Here is a 13,014-nt window from a genome sequence, read left to right as displayed (position 1 = left end):
GATTCTTGTTTATAAAACACCCTCAATAACAAGAGCCGTTCAAGAGAGCAGCCCCCACGCCTGACTTTTGTACAGCTTAGGCTGCACAGAAAAAGCTCCAGAACAACAACTCTGACCTTTTTCCCCCATAAATGTCCCAACACGAGCTCGCTCTTGGGCTGTAGGGTTTGTGGCCCTCTTGCCGTGCTTTTGGAACTGATTTTTGGGTGCATCTAAAATAGCATTTTCAGCTGTCCTTTCCCCACCAGCCGTCAGGCACCCAGGGGATGGAACCCCCTCCCTCCCTGCCGAACAGGGTGCCCTGACCATCATCAAATCCATTCGGGATGCAGCTCCCGAGGTCACGGCAGGGCTGGGATGGGGACAACTCGGGACTTGCAGCTTTCAAGGGGCACTCCGAGTTGTGTGGGTTGTGTCCCCCGCCCGTCAACTCCTCCTTGCTTTTGGCCGAGGAAAAAAAAACAGGTTTGGATGAAACGCTGGGAGCTGGAGATGGAATTGTTTGAAAGCTTAAGAGTGCCATCGTGTGGGTGTGGGATCGGTGTTCCCTCTCCACGGAGCGGGGCCGGGGCTCTGAACCCTCCTCTTTCCCCCCAAAACACAGTTATTTTAATTCCCTAATAAATCTGCTGTTTGGGGTCCCACTGCCTCACCCACTCTGTATTTGTAACTCCTCACCCTTCTTTTCTTTTTGTTAATCATCCCTTTTTTTTTTATCATCATTATTTTTTATTATCATTGCACTTCATTACTGGTTTAACCTTTTCCCTTTTTTTGTTTATAGAACACACTTTGTCCTGGCACAAATCACATGAAACTAAATAAACCATGGGACAAGGAAGCAAGAAGAAAATAAATGTCTTCATTCTGAAGCCATTTCCTTTGTGCTTTTGGACTCTGGGGCTCTTTACATTTCAGAGTTTCATGTTTTACTGGCTATTAATCGCCAAATTTAAAAATAAAAAGATAAACTGCTCTTTCTGCCCGTGGTTTAGGAACACACAAAATATTATATTTGGAATATTACAAATCTGTAAGGATTTAAATTCCATACATCTCTCAGTTAAAAAAAAAAAAAAAAGAAGAAGAAGAAGAAAAGGAAATAACTGAGATTTCCCAAAGTCTGTTACATTTTCACAAAAAAAAAACCACCCAGGTAAGGAATTTTTTTATATTTGGATTTGAATGGGCAAGCAAAGACATTTTCCTTCTCATTAATGCAATGGATGTAAATTAATAAAATAGTGTTAATAAAGTATTTAAGGGCATGGGACTGATCCTGCTCTGAACTTGGCCTCATTCTTTCCCAGTGCAGCAGGTCTGGGCTAAAATCTGGGTGGTTTTTTTGTCAGAAAGTTTTTAATACATGTTGTTGAAGTCAGGAATGATTCCCACTGCCTTGACCAGGGTGGCATTGAGCCCCCAGAGACAATCTTCCCCTAAATATCCATTTTTAAAAAAATTCAGTCCCAAATTTAACCTTGACACTGTCATTTGCTAAAAAACAGCCTCTGGATGCCAAGGATTTGCTCCTTTTTTGCAGAACTTTTGCATTCAGATACCACAGGGGTGGTATCAGAAACACCCAAAAGCCATGCTCAGGGAAAAAAAGCTGATTTTTACCCAAAATGTTGGTGGGGTTTTGTGTCCCACGTAGGAAACAGCAGCTCCAAGGCTCCAGCACCGGGGCAGGTGGGGATTGGGTGGATCTGGGGGTTACAACAACACAAAGTGAGAATATCAGGGCAGAAAATTGCATCTAATTTGTTTTAAATTCACAGAAGTCTCAGTCTTTTGGGACGTATTTTTACTTTACATATTTGTTCATGCGAAATGTTCTCGTTGCCAAATACGTTTAATATTCGAGTGGGAACCGATTCTGCTTCCGCCTCCTTACTCTTCCTAAACTAAAAATAAAGCTGCTTTTGCATCACCCAGGTGTCCCTCCTACCCCCACCCTTCGACATTCCAGCTGAGAAAGCGAAAGCACGAATAACTCAGCGAGAGTGGGTTTTTAATTGGTTAAAAAAAAAAGTGCCAGAAAATTCCCACTTTTCTCACCAGATCTCGTTGTGGATTTGGAAGAAGGAAGACAGAGCTTTTAAGGCAGGGCACATTTATTTCTAGTGTTAAATCTCAGCCCCTGAAAGTGGCTCTTATAAACTTCATTTTAAAAGCAGACTCGAGGCGAGCTCTTGCAGCCCTGTGATTGAATAATTCATATTATTTGCCACCATTTAGGGAAGCTGCCGAATGCCAGGGAATAAATATTTTGAAAAGTAGGGAAATCTGTCCTTCAACAACAGGGGAAGGGAGAGGTGCCAGCAGCAGGGAACAGCATCTCTGAGTCAAACCAGCACCTTCTGCTGCGGTTTCAAAGGCTTTAAAGGACCAGCTTGAAGGACCAGTTTAAAATACCAGTTTAAAGGACCTGTTTAAAACTCATCCACCCAGCTCTGCTAAAGAAAACTCCAGTAGAAAATCCTCCTCTGAAAATCCTAAAGGAGTCAGGCCTGAATCAAGCAGAAAAGCCCAAGTGAGGGAAAATCCTTCCCCAGAAGAAGCAACCTGCCCAAAACATCCCCTCACCAGAAAAGCTTTCCCAGCCCAAAGGATTTGGGGTTTGGAACAAGCTGGGTGGGGGTTTAAAGGACCAATTTGAAGACTAATTTTAAATACCAGTTTAAAGGACCAGTTTAAAGGACCAGTTTAAAACTCATCCACCCAGCTCTGCCAAAGAAAAGCCCAGCAGCAAATCCTCCTTGGACAATCCCAAATGAGCCAGGCTCAAATCAAACAGCAAAAAGCCCAACTGAAGAAAAATGCTTTCCCAGGAAAAGCAACCTGCCCAAAACATCCCCTCACCAGAAAAACTTTCCCAGTCCAAAGAACTTGGGGTCTGGAACAGGCTGGGTGGGGGTTTAAAGGACCGGTTTAAGGGACCACTAAAGGACCTGTCTAAAACTCATCCACCCAGCTCTGCTAAAGAAAAGCCCAGCAGCAAAGCCTCTCTGGAGAATCCCAAATGAGTCAGGCCTGAATCAAGCAGAAAAGCCCAAGTGAGGGAAAATCCTTCCCCAGAAGAAGCAACCTGCCCAAAACATTCCCCTCACCAGAAAAGCTTTCCCAGTCCAAAGCATTTGGGGTCCCTTAAACCCAACAAGCTGGGTGGGGGTTTAAAGGACCAGTTTGAAAACCAATTTAAAATACCAGTTTAAAGGACCTGTTTAAAGGACAAATTTGGAATACCAATTTAAATGACTGCTTTAAGGACCTGTTTAAAGTTTAAAACTCATCCACCCAGCTCTGCCAAAGAAAAGCCCTGCAGCAAATCCTCATTGGACAATCCCAAATGAGCCAGGCCTGAATCAAACAGCAAAAAAACCCAACGGAGGGAAAATCCTGCCTAAAATATCCCCCCACCAGTAAAGCCTTGCCACCCAAAGCTTTGGGGGTGTGGAGCAAGCCCCCTGCAAAGGAATGCCTTCCCCTGCTGCCTGTGCCATCAGTCACAGGATGGCAATAAAACCTGGAGCTGTTTCCTTACACCAGCACTGCGATTTACCTACCCTAATAGACAATGCAAATGCTAAAAGGCACATATACATCTTCATTATATAAGCTGGTGCCTGAGTCATTTTCCTCCAGAGACAGTTTTATTCATTTTTATACAATTTGCCTACTGTACAGTGCAGATGGTTTCTATTAAGTAAAATATCTGTTTGCTTCCAAATTTTTAGTTTTCGTGATTAAATTACTCGAAAATGATGGTACATTGTATTACCCTCCTTCAGGACTTAATGCAGTTGCAGTTGCACGAGGCTGAACTGGAAAGGCCAGTTTCATCCACTCAGAAAATGGGGATTTTGGCCACATGCTGGGAATTTCTGAGCTCTGTTTTATACGTGCTGCAGCGTTTTTTCCAAAAGTCAGAACTATGGGAATTGTTTACCGAACAGATATCTTAACAAGGAGTTTAAACAAAAGTTTTGGAAAACAAGATGAGGGGTAAAAAAAGAAAGCGGATTATTTTTTTAAGTTTTCTTTGGGTTTTTTGGGTGTGGGTTTTTTTGGATTGTGGAAAAATTGCTGCTTCTGTGGGAGCGAGGGGTGGGAGGCAAAGCCGGGAGTGTGACATCCATCGCTGTGCTGCCATCGGGTGGATGGCTGGGAATGCTGCACATTCCCAGAGAGCTGCAGGAGCAGGGAGTGAGGAGCAGCACCTCCCAAAAACTCCCCTCCGACCCCCGCACACCCCTGGGAACGGGGACATTTCCTGCAGCAAGGACAGGACGTCCTCAGCTGAGCTGTTTGCCCACCAAATAACCATGGCCTGGGGTTGCACAAAGGCAAAGAATCCTAAAATAAAAATGGTTTGGGTTGAAAGGGAACTTTAAAGGTCACTTAGATCAACCCCTTCCACTATCCCAGGCTGCTCCCAGCCCCAATGTCCAGCCTGGCCTTGGGCACTGCCAGGGATCCAGGGGCAGCCCCAGCTGCTCTGGGCACCCTGTGCCAGGGCCTGCCCACCCTCCCAGGGAACAATTCCTTCCCAGTATCCCATCTAAATCTCCCCACTTTCAGCTTAAAGCCATTCCTCCTTGTTCTATCCCTCCATCCCTTGTCCCCAGTCCCTCTCCAGCTCTCCTGGAGCCCCTTTAGGCTCTGTAAGGGGCTCTGAGGTCTCCCTGGAGCCTTTTCTTCTCTACACTGAACACTCACAACTCTCTCAGCCTTTCCTCCAGCCCTCAGGATCCTCAGGTCCTGCTGAACCTTCACCAAAAAGGAGCCAATCCCTCACCCCCAGGCACTGCTACACCTGAGCAGAACCCAGAGCCAATCACTGGGATTTCCCCAGGTCTCCCAAGCCCCCTCTGCTCCCCCACAAACACAAAATGAGGCTCAGGTGTCCGCAGGTGTCCCAGGACCACCCCACACTTGGGCTGTTTGAAAGGACAAATCCTGCTGAGTGTGCAGGGAGTGAAGCACCAGCATCCCATGAAAAGAAACTCTGGGACATAAATCTACCGTGTTCCACTGCCTTTGAAATTCACAGAAGTGGGAAGAGGTGCAGGAACACGATGGGCAGGGGGTGAGCTGTCCCCTGGCAAGGGTTCACTCCCTGCACGGCTTTGGGAACAGCCAAAAACGCCCTGGCGTGAAAGGCTGGCACAAAGAAATGAATGAAGACAAACTAAGGGGAGTCCCAGCCAATGTTTGGTGCCAAACACCTAAAAATGAGGTGACAAAACATTCAAATGTATTTAGCTTTACTGAACGCCAACAATGCAAGCTGGAAAGGGAATGACTGATCCAGTGTCAACGATCTGAAATGGAATAGAAGTTCCATCCCAGGGACTGGAGAGGAGAAGCCAATCCTAAGGAAGTGGCAAGCCCAAGGAAAGCTCACACGGCTCTGGCAGCTCAGGCAAACAGTAGCACAAACCCTTTCTGTGCTCTTCCCAACCCAAACCAAAAGCTTGTGGTGCCTGCCAGGTCATACAAATCTTCTGGAGGAACAGAGGAGAGAGAAATAAATGTGCATCTGTAACAAGTCTCCACAGCGTCAAGTAAAAATCCATTTCATCTGCTGGCATTGGCAGCACACGCCCATAAATCAGAGAAAGCAAAATATTGCCTTCATATCCATCGGAGATGTTCAGGGAAATAAGGATCCCATATCCTGGGCTGCCACAAAAATTATCTGTGCCATCAGAAAAGGCAAATTCTGAATGTCAGCAAAAGCAACAAGAACAGCTGTTCCATTCAGCCTGTCCACTGCCTTTGGCCTGGGGGGCAACCAGGGGAGAAAACCCTCCTGCAGCAGCTTCTGCGGGGGCACAGGGTGGACAAGAGACCCCAAACCCCACCCTGAGGACAGAGTCCCTACAGCACCAGCAGGGACCACAAAGTGCCACAAAAGAGCAAAACTGGGAGTCAAACTCCTGCCCTGTGTCTCCAAACTGGGAGGGAAAATGAGCGTGGATGAGTCAGGGAACTGTAGTCACACACAGAAAGAGCAGAAAGCAGCCACAAGCACCCATCAGGAAACAGGTTCTAATCTTTCCACTGTCTCATCGCTAAATTTAGGGATTTGTTGAAGATGGGAAGCAGGACATTAACATGTACAACATGCCAGCTATCGCTGCAACATAAAATTCCTGGTTTTCCATCTGCCATCTCTCAACAGGGTAAAGGAATTCCTCCTGCAACATATGAGCAGTCGTCTCTTTTATGGCTTTTTAATGGAAAGCAAATAAAAACTCTCCAACTTTGAATTTATCAAAACCATCTTGAAGAGTCTTTCAGAAGAGTTTTTCGCCCTTTCCGAGAGCTCCACCAGCTGCATCCAATCATGGCAAATAATTCCTTCCCAGCTATCCATGAGCCTGGGAAGGGGCCAGAGCCTGCAGCCCAAATCCATAGGATGGCTGATAACACAGGCAAATGTGATTTCCAACTGGAATCATGCTGCAAGCAAATTGCAGGTGACCGGTATAAATAAAGACAAGGTTTTTAAAGAATTAAGTTCCATCAGATAATAACCACAGAATAAAATAATTTCCCGGCTCTAACACTGACCTCATTCTCTGATCACGCTTTTTTTGCAAGGACAGAGCACCAAATATGAATTGTAAAATTCCTCAGAAGGGTGATGTCACTGCTGCAGCCAAAGATCGCTGTGAGCCCCATCACTGAGGAGGAGAGGAAAGTGCTGGGTTTATACAAAATCAGCACCAAAAAAAAAGGCTTGGCCTCAAACTCTGAAGACACCACTACAACGATTTCATTTCTGAGCCTCTGTGCTATCGACACAACTCTGAGCAATTTAATGCACTCCCAGGACAGGACAGAACTGCAACACTTTGGGAGGTCTCTGATGCCTGGAGTTTGCAGCAGTTTGGGTTTTTAATTCACCAGGAAGTTCTGAATGTACCAAGGAAATGGATCCTGCAGAATAAATGGGATGTACTGAGATGTCACCTGATGAAAACTGATGAAAACACTAAAATAAATTAAGTGTTGAGACAGCAACACAGAGCACAAACACAAAGCATTAATGTACAGAGTTCTCAGAGAAATACCAAATAATTCCTTGGGCAAGTGAAGGGAAAAGAAAGCAACAGAGAAGTTTTACACCGATTTTCAGATAACCAGGAAAATTACGATGAAGGAAGGATTCAGGATTATAAAGAGATGTGGAGGGTGGAAAGTGATCATCCAAAGGGTCTCAGCTCCTCCACCAGAGTCCCTGGATAAGGAAAACCACAGAAATGAGGCCCATGAGTCAAAACATGGACAGGTTTTCTGGAAAAGAAATGACATGTCTGTCCTGGAATCAATTTTTCTATTGAATTTAAAAGATAGATGAATAGATAGAATAAAATATACAGAATAAAAGCTGATGGCAAAAGGAACAATACTATCACACCATCCAACCATGGAAAAGGAACTCCTGTCCTTCTCCCTCCATAAAATCATGGAAGAATCAGAGAATGGAGTGGGTTGGAAGGGACCTCAAAGGTTGTGCTCCAAGAGGACAGAGAGCCAAAACTGAGGTGAAACAAGTCCTTACCCTGAGAATGTGGGGGCTTCAGAGCCTCTCTGAGCCCAGGAAGAGCAGAAGACAGAACAGAATCCAACAGAGCTTTCCACGAACCCAAAGCAGCTGAGCTCTCCCCGCTCAGTTCGAAGGGCAGAGAACACAACAGCCTGTGAAGTGTTGGTGATAGAAACCACGGCCACACCAATAAAATCCTTCCCCAGCAGAAATGCTGTGCACAAAGCTGCCTTCGTGGCTGCTGTCATTTCACTTGGGGTGTTTTTAAGGCACAATTGTTTGTTCTTGGATGGAACAGGAAAGGGAAGGAGTGCTGGGATTTGATGCTGTTCATTTTCAGTCCTGTCTGAGTAAAGGTCCACCTGCCAGCACAGAATGAGCAAAAAAAACCAACATTTCACTGCCCAGGCTTCCTGTGGTGCTACATGGTGGTGAGGATTTGGGGTAATAATGCACAAATTGGAATGTAAAAGCAGTATTTCAGAGGTGGAGGAGAAAAGCTGAAGAACAGAGGAAAAATGGAAAGAGTTTTAAATAGTTAAAATATTGAAATAATTTTAGTAGAGCACACATTACTCTACTACAGCAATGTCCAACAATGCCAATGGCAAGGGAGAGAATTCATCCCCAGTTCAGGAAAACCCTTAAACTGGAATCTCAGCAGGACCATCCCTGTGCCTTTGGGATCAGGACCTTCAAGGCCAATTAAGTCATGATCTTCAAGTACTGGAGGTTGAGACAAGAAACATCTTCAGGCTCTGCTGCAACACGAGCAAGTCACACAGTGTGTAGATCAATGAAAGCCTTATCAAACCTTATCACTGCTGTTTGAAGATAGAACCGTGGAAGCACTGAGGTGGCCAGGGGGCTTTTAAGGTACCTGATATGCGGAGATCCAGTGTGGGTTGGAACTAAAATATAAAGACCTGCCCACAGATATTCCCAGACCAAGATTAGAGGAGTTCTGTTGTCCCATCACAAAGGTAAATCCACACCTTTGTTCACCGAATTAACCCAGATTTATAAATAATTGTATAATTATCCCAATTTTATCCTGTAATCAAGCCTGTGATTTTTAGCTTCAGGCCATCCTTGTCTTCTGCATCTTGGACTGACAATTCCAACAGTTGGGAGCTTCCCCATCTGCTGAATATCCCAGGTTCCAGCAGAACAAGTGGATCCATGCTGGCTGCAGGCCAGCTGAGAAGGAGGAAGATTTATGCAAACTCTCAGGAAAACATTTCCAACAGCTGGAATAGAAAGGAAATCCAGGCAGCATCTGAATCACAGAGTTATTACTCTGCCACTCCACACAGCATTACCAGGGTCCCTCCAGCAACCACATTATTTAATAGACCATTTAACAGACTATCAAAAATCCAGTTGTCTTCATTACAGCAAACAGGAAAACGTGGGATAATGGAGAGATTTTGTGAGTGGAACAACTGCTGGGAACCAAAGGTGAAGCTACACAGAGAAGTTTCACACTGACAGAAATCGGGATGCTCCACACAGGCTGAAAACTGGGAAATTTCAGGTCCTGAACAGCTTAATTCTTACTCTGGCTTAGCATGAATGAATAAATTAATAAATATAAATGGGAGGAGGGAGACATGTGCTGCCATAGGTCACACTTTAAAGTGCTTACACAGATGTTGAACATTTTTTAGGATGAGTCAAGGCACTGTTCCTTCAGGATAGGCCCAACATCTGCAAGCAATGAAGGTGGAGCCAAGGTCCAGCACTGCACATTGTTCCTGCAGAGCCCAGTGATTTTGTATTTGTAGGGTCACGATTCAATTCCAAACGAGGCCGAGCGTGGATGAGCCACACGGCGTCTGATCTGAGGAGATTCCAGACACAGACAGAAACCAGGGAAAAGCATCTCTGGGGCCGTGCAGGAGTGCTCAGCTCAGTTCCTAAATCACCCTGCCCCGACCCTGCTGAGGAATCCCTGGGTTCAGTGACTGCAGATGACCATGGAAACTCCTGGGAGCAGAGCTGAACCAAAATGCCTCGAAAACGCAGCTGGGGTAGGCTGGAAACCTTATTGCGTGATGTAAAAGCTTAAAGGTTAAAAAAAAAAAAGGGTTTTTTCATATACTAAACTTGCAGCACAAGTGAGAAGTTTAAAGAATGACTAGCTGAAAAAAGACATGTGAAAATTTAAATTTATAAAGAATAATTTCCTCTTTCACTGCTTCCCCCAGAGCTCAATTTAAATAAAGACTTAGCAAATGCCCCCAAGTTAGGAGCAACCGTCCCAGAACCCAGGGCTGGCCAGCAAGGCCTGGCCAGCTGTGCCAAGGTTTGACAACCCTTTCCATGCTGGAATTTTTCCTAATACCCAACCTAAACCTCTCCTGGTGGAACCTGAGGCCACTTCCTCTTGTTCTACCCCGAGATGGATCTGCCTCCCTTCCTAGAAACTCAAATCCTCTCACCAAAGGGTCCTACAATGATACTCTTGACACAGTTTTTACCTAATTAACCAAACACCACGGTATTTTTCCCTTCTTTTTGAATTTTAGTACTTCACAAAGCAAATCCAAGATGGTTTTAGTATTTTCTACATTTTAATGAAGCAAAATTCCAGGAACTTTTAACACTTCCTTGTTCCTACAACAAATAATATAATTCTTTCTCCAGACAACTCTCAAGTTTTCCCAAGTTTTGGAGTGGCTGCTCCATCCAACTAGGATGCTTCCCTTAGGGTTTTATATTGAGGTTCATGATGGCTGCAGACCCCAAATGAGCTGGGGCTACTGCCAGTGCAGATCCCACGTGGTGGGGAAAAGCAGGATTCTTTTGTTGCTGTTTTTAAAAACAACATTTCAAAAGAATTCCAAATTTCAAGTATTGTTTGAGTAAAATTAACCACTGATCCTAATTTCCCACTCTCCATGGTGTAAATTAAAGCTGCTCCAGGAGGGTTTCCTGCAGGTAACCATTTACAGCATCGAGCCTGGAATGAACAATTTGGATATTTGGATTTTCCATGCACTTCAGCTGCAAAGGAAAGGCAAATAACCACGTGGGGCTGCAGCTCTGCTCATGTGCAAATGATTTTTAAAGACACTTAACCTTCAGTTATAAGCCTAAAGAACAGCACATCTTGTGCCTGCCCTCAGGATGTTGCACATCCAGTAGCTCTCCCCCCTGGAATTAGGGAACAACTCCACTTCTCCGGTGTGGCTTGAAACAAACAGGAATCCACCATTATTCACATTAAATATATGAATGGGATCTGAACAGAAAATGGGATCACTGGGAAAAACACATCCCGAGATGGAAATTTTCCCGGAGCCGTCATTAACCGGGATTAGGATGTCTGATGCAAAGTGTGTGTGCTCCAGTGGTCTTAAAAACCAGGAAAAGGATGTCTTGGCAAATTGATTCTCTGGAGGCCAAAGCTGGGAATGAAAATGGGAGAAGAGCAGATCTTCATTTTCAGCAAACATCAATTCTTTCTCATGGTGGTGCCATTAAACAATCGTGGCAGGGCCAAGTTTCCCTGGGAGCGTTCCAGGACCAAAGTACTTCTTCCTCTGCGATTTTCCTCCTGCCAAGTGATCAATATTTTAGCAATGTTTCACCCCTCTAAGTGCAGGCCTTGCCACAGCAGGAAGAGGGGAATGGATTCATCCCTGGCAGATTCCAAGTCAATTCCAAGGTGGTTGTTGTCACCTCCTGGATCACCGTGAAGGGGACACAGGGTTTACCCTTCCCTTTGTCCTTTAGCACAGGGTAGGGCACCCAAACTGGAGAGATAATGGGATTTTTCTTTGGATTATGGAAAATTTCAGCCCCATCAGCTTCCCTGAAAGGACTGGGCTTGGTGGTTGGTTCCTGCTGAGGATTAGTGGGTATGGAGCAACCCTATCCACTGGAAGAATGGGAAAATAGGGCTTGGAGATCTCACCATCAAACCAGGAAGGTGTATTTGTATCTGGATATTAAATAGTGAGGCAGAACTCTGTTCAGAATTAAAACAACATCCAGATATTGCTGCACTACCCACTAAACTTTGCTATTTCTAATCTTGCAGGACATCAAACCAGACAAAAAATCACCTAAATTCAACAGAAAAATGTAACCTGCTCTGGGGCTGATGACAAAGCCCTATAATTTCCTGGGAAAAACACATCTTTCACCAAAACTGCTAAATTTGTACCAGAATTTCTACCAGCGTTCCGGGTGCAGGTGATGATTTGAGGAGAAAAGATGAGAGAATGGAAGAGTTCCTTCCATTGCAGCTGGGCTTCAACCTCCAGTTCAAAATTGTATCATGAGTATTCCAAGAGAAAGCAATTTCAAGAGATGAGCTTGGAAAACAATTAATTAAATTAAAATGTGTCACCGCGTCCACACAAATGAACTCGCTTACCTTGAGATGCCCAAAAAATGCTGAAACTTTGGGGTACATTTGTCCCAGCTGTGATCCTCAAAGCGCTGCCACGTTTCTCCAACATTTGGGATTCATCCTATCTTTCCTAACGATTCCCTGGAGCGCAGGACAGGTGGCCGAGGTGCGGGTTTGTGGTGTCACACACACAGACCTAGTGCCACCCAGAGGGAGCAGATAAAGGTGTGTGTTAAGGACTGGGGGAGTCATGGCAGGCCACCCTAAATGGTACCTAAATGGAGCATGGGGGCAGCCAGCCCAGACCACAGCCAACAGCAAACAGGCCTGGCTTTGTCACTTAGGCTGGGCTGTTAGGCTGGGTCCTGCGGGTTTCATTAGGGAGAGGAGCAGCTCAAGCTCTTCGAGTCCTCGCGCTCCTCGGCACAGCCAGCGTTGCACGTAGGATGAGGTGGGAGCTTGGAAGACGTTTCTCATTAAGGACACATCAGTCACATCCTCTTGCTGCCCAAAGAACACGAAAGCTTCTCCTAAAGTGGTTTGCTGACAGGAACTTGACTTTGTCGAAGACATGAGCCTTTAAACCACGCTGCCAGAGGAAAGCTGCTTCAACAAGTACATTTTTTATAATAAATACAAGGAGATTCACAGCCAGGAAGGAAATTGTATTTAAGAATAAATTTGTGTTTGGATTTTATTACTAATTCATTACGTTCTTAATCTGAAAAATCCTGAAGCAGCACAACTACTTGAGAATTATCATTAATAATTACATTGATACCGAATTCTTTTATGCAAACAGTACAGTAGACTTAGAGATAGGACTCTTTGTAAACCTCCTGAGTGTTTGCAGGAAGTTTAATTCATTCCCTATCTCCTTTAGTTTGCAAATGAGGTGTGAAACAATTGTCTGCTCCTGGAAGGTGCCAGCATTCAAGTGCCACACGCAGGACGAGGATGGGTCGTGCTGTGCTGTCACCCAATGTCCCCAATGTCATCGAGTGAGGTCACCCAGGTATCGTTAATTATTACAATTTACTGACTGCTGGCAGTGTAGGGAAGGCCTGGGTGACTTTGGAACATGCCCAGG

The sequence above is a fragment of the Coloeus monedula genome (assembly GCF_965178545.1).
Source record: "Coloeus monedula genome assembly, chromosome: 8".
NCBI classification, from domain to species: Eukaryota; Metazoa; Chordata; class Aves; order Passeriformes; family Corvidae; genus Coloeus; species Coloeus monedula.
The sequence above is the reverse complement of the archived record's forward strand: the minus strand, read 5'-3'. Positions refer to the sequence as shown.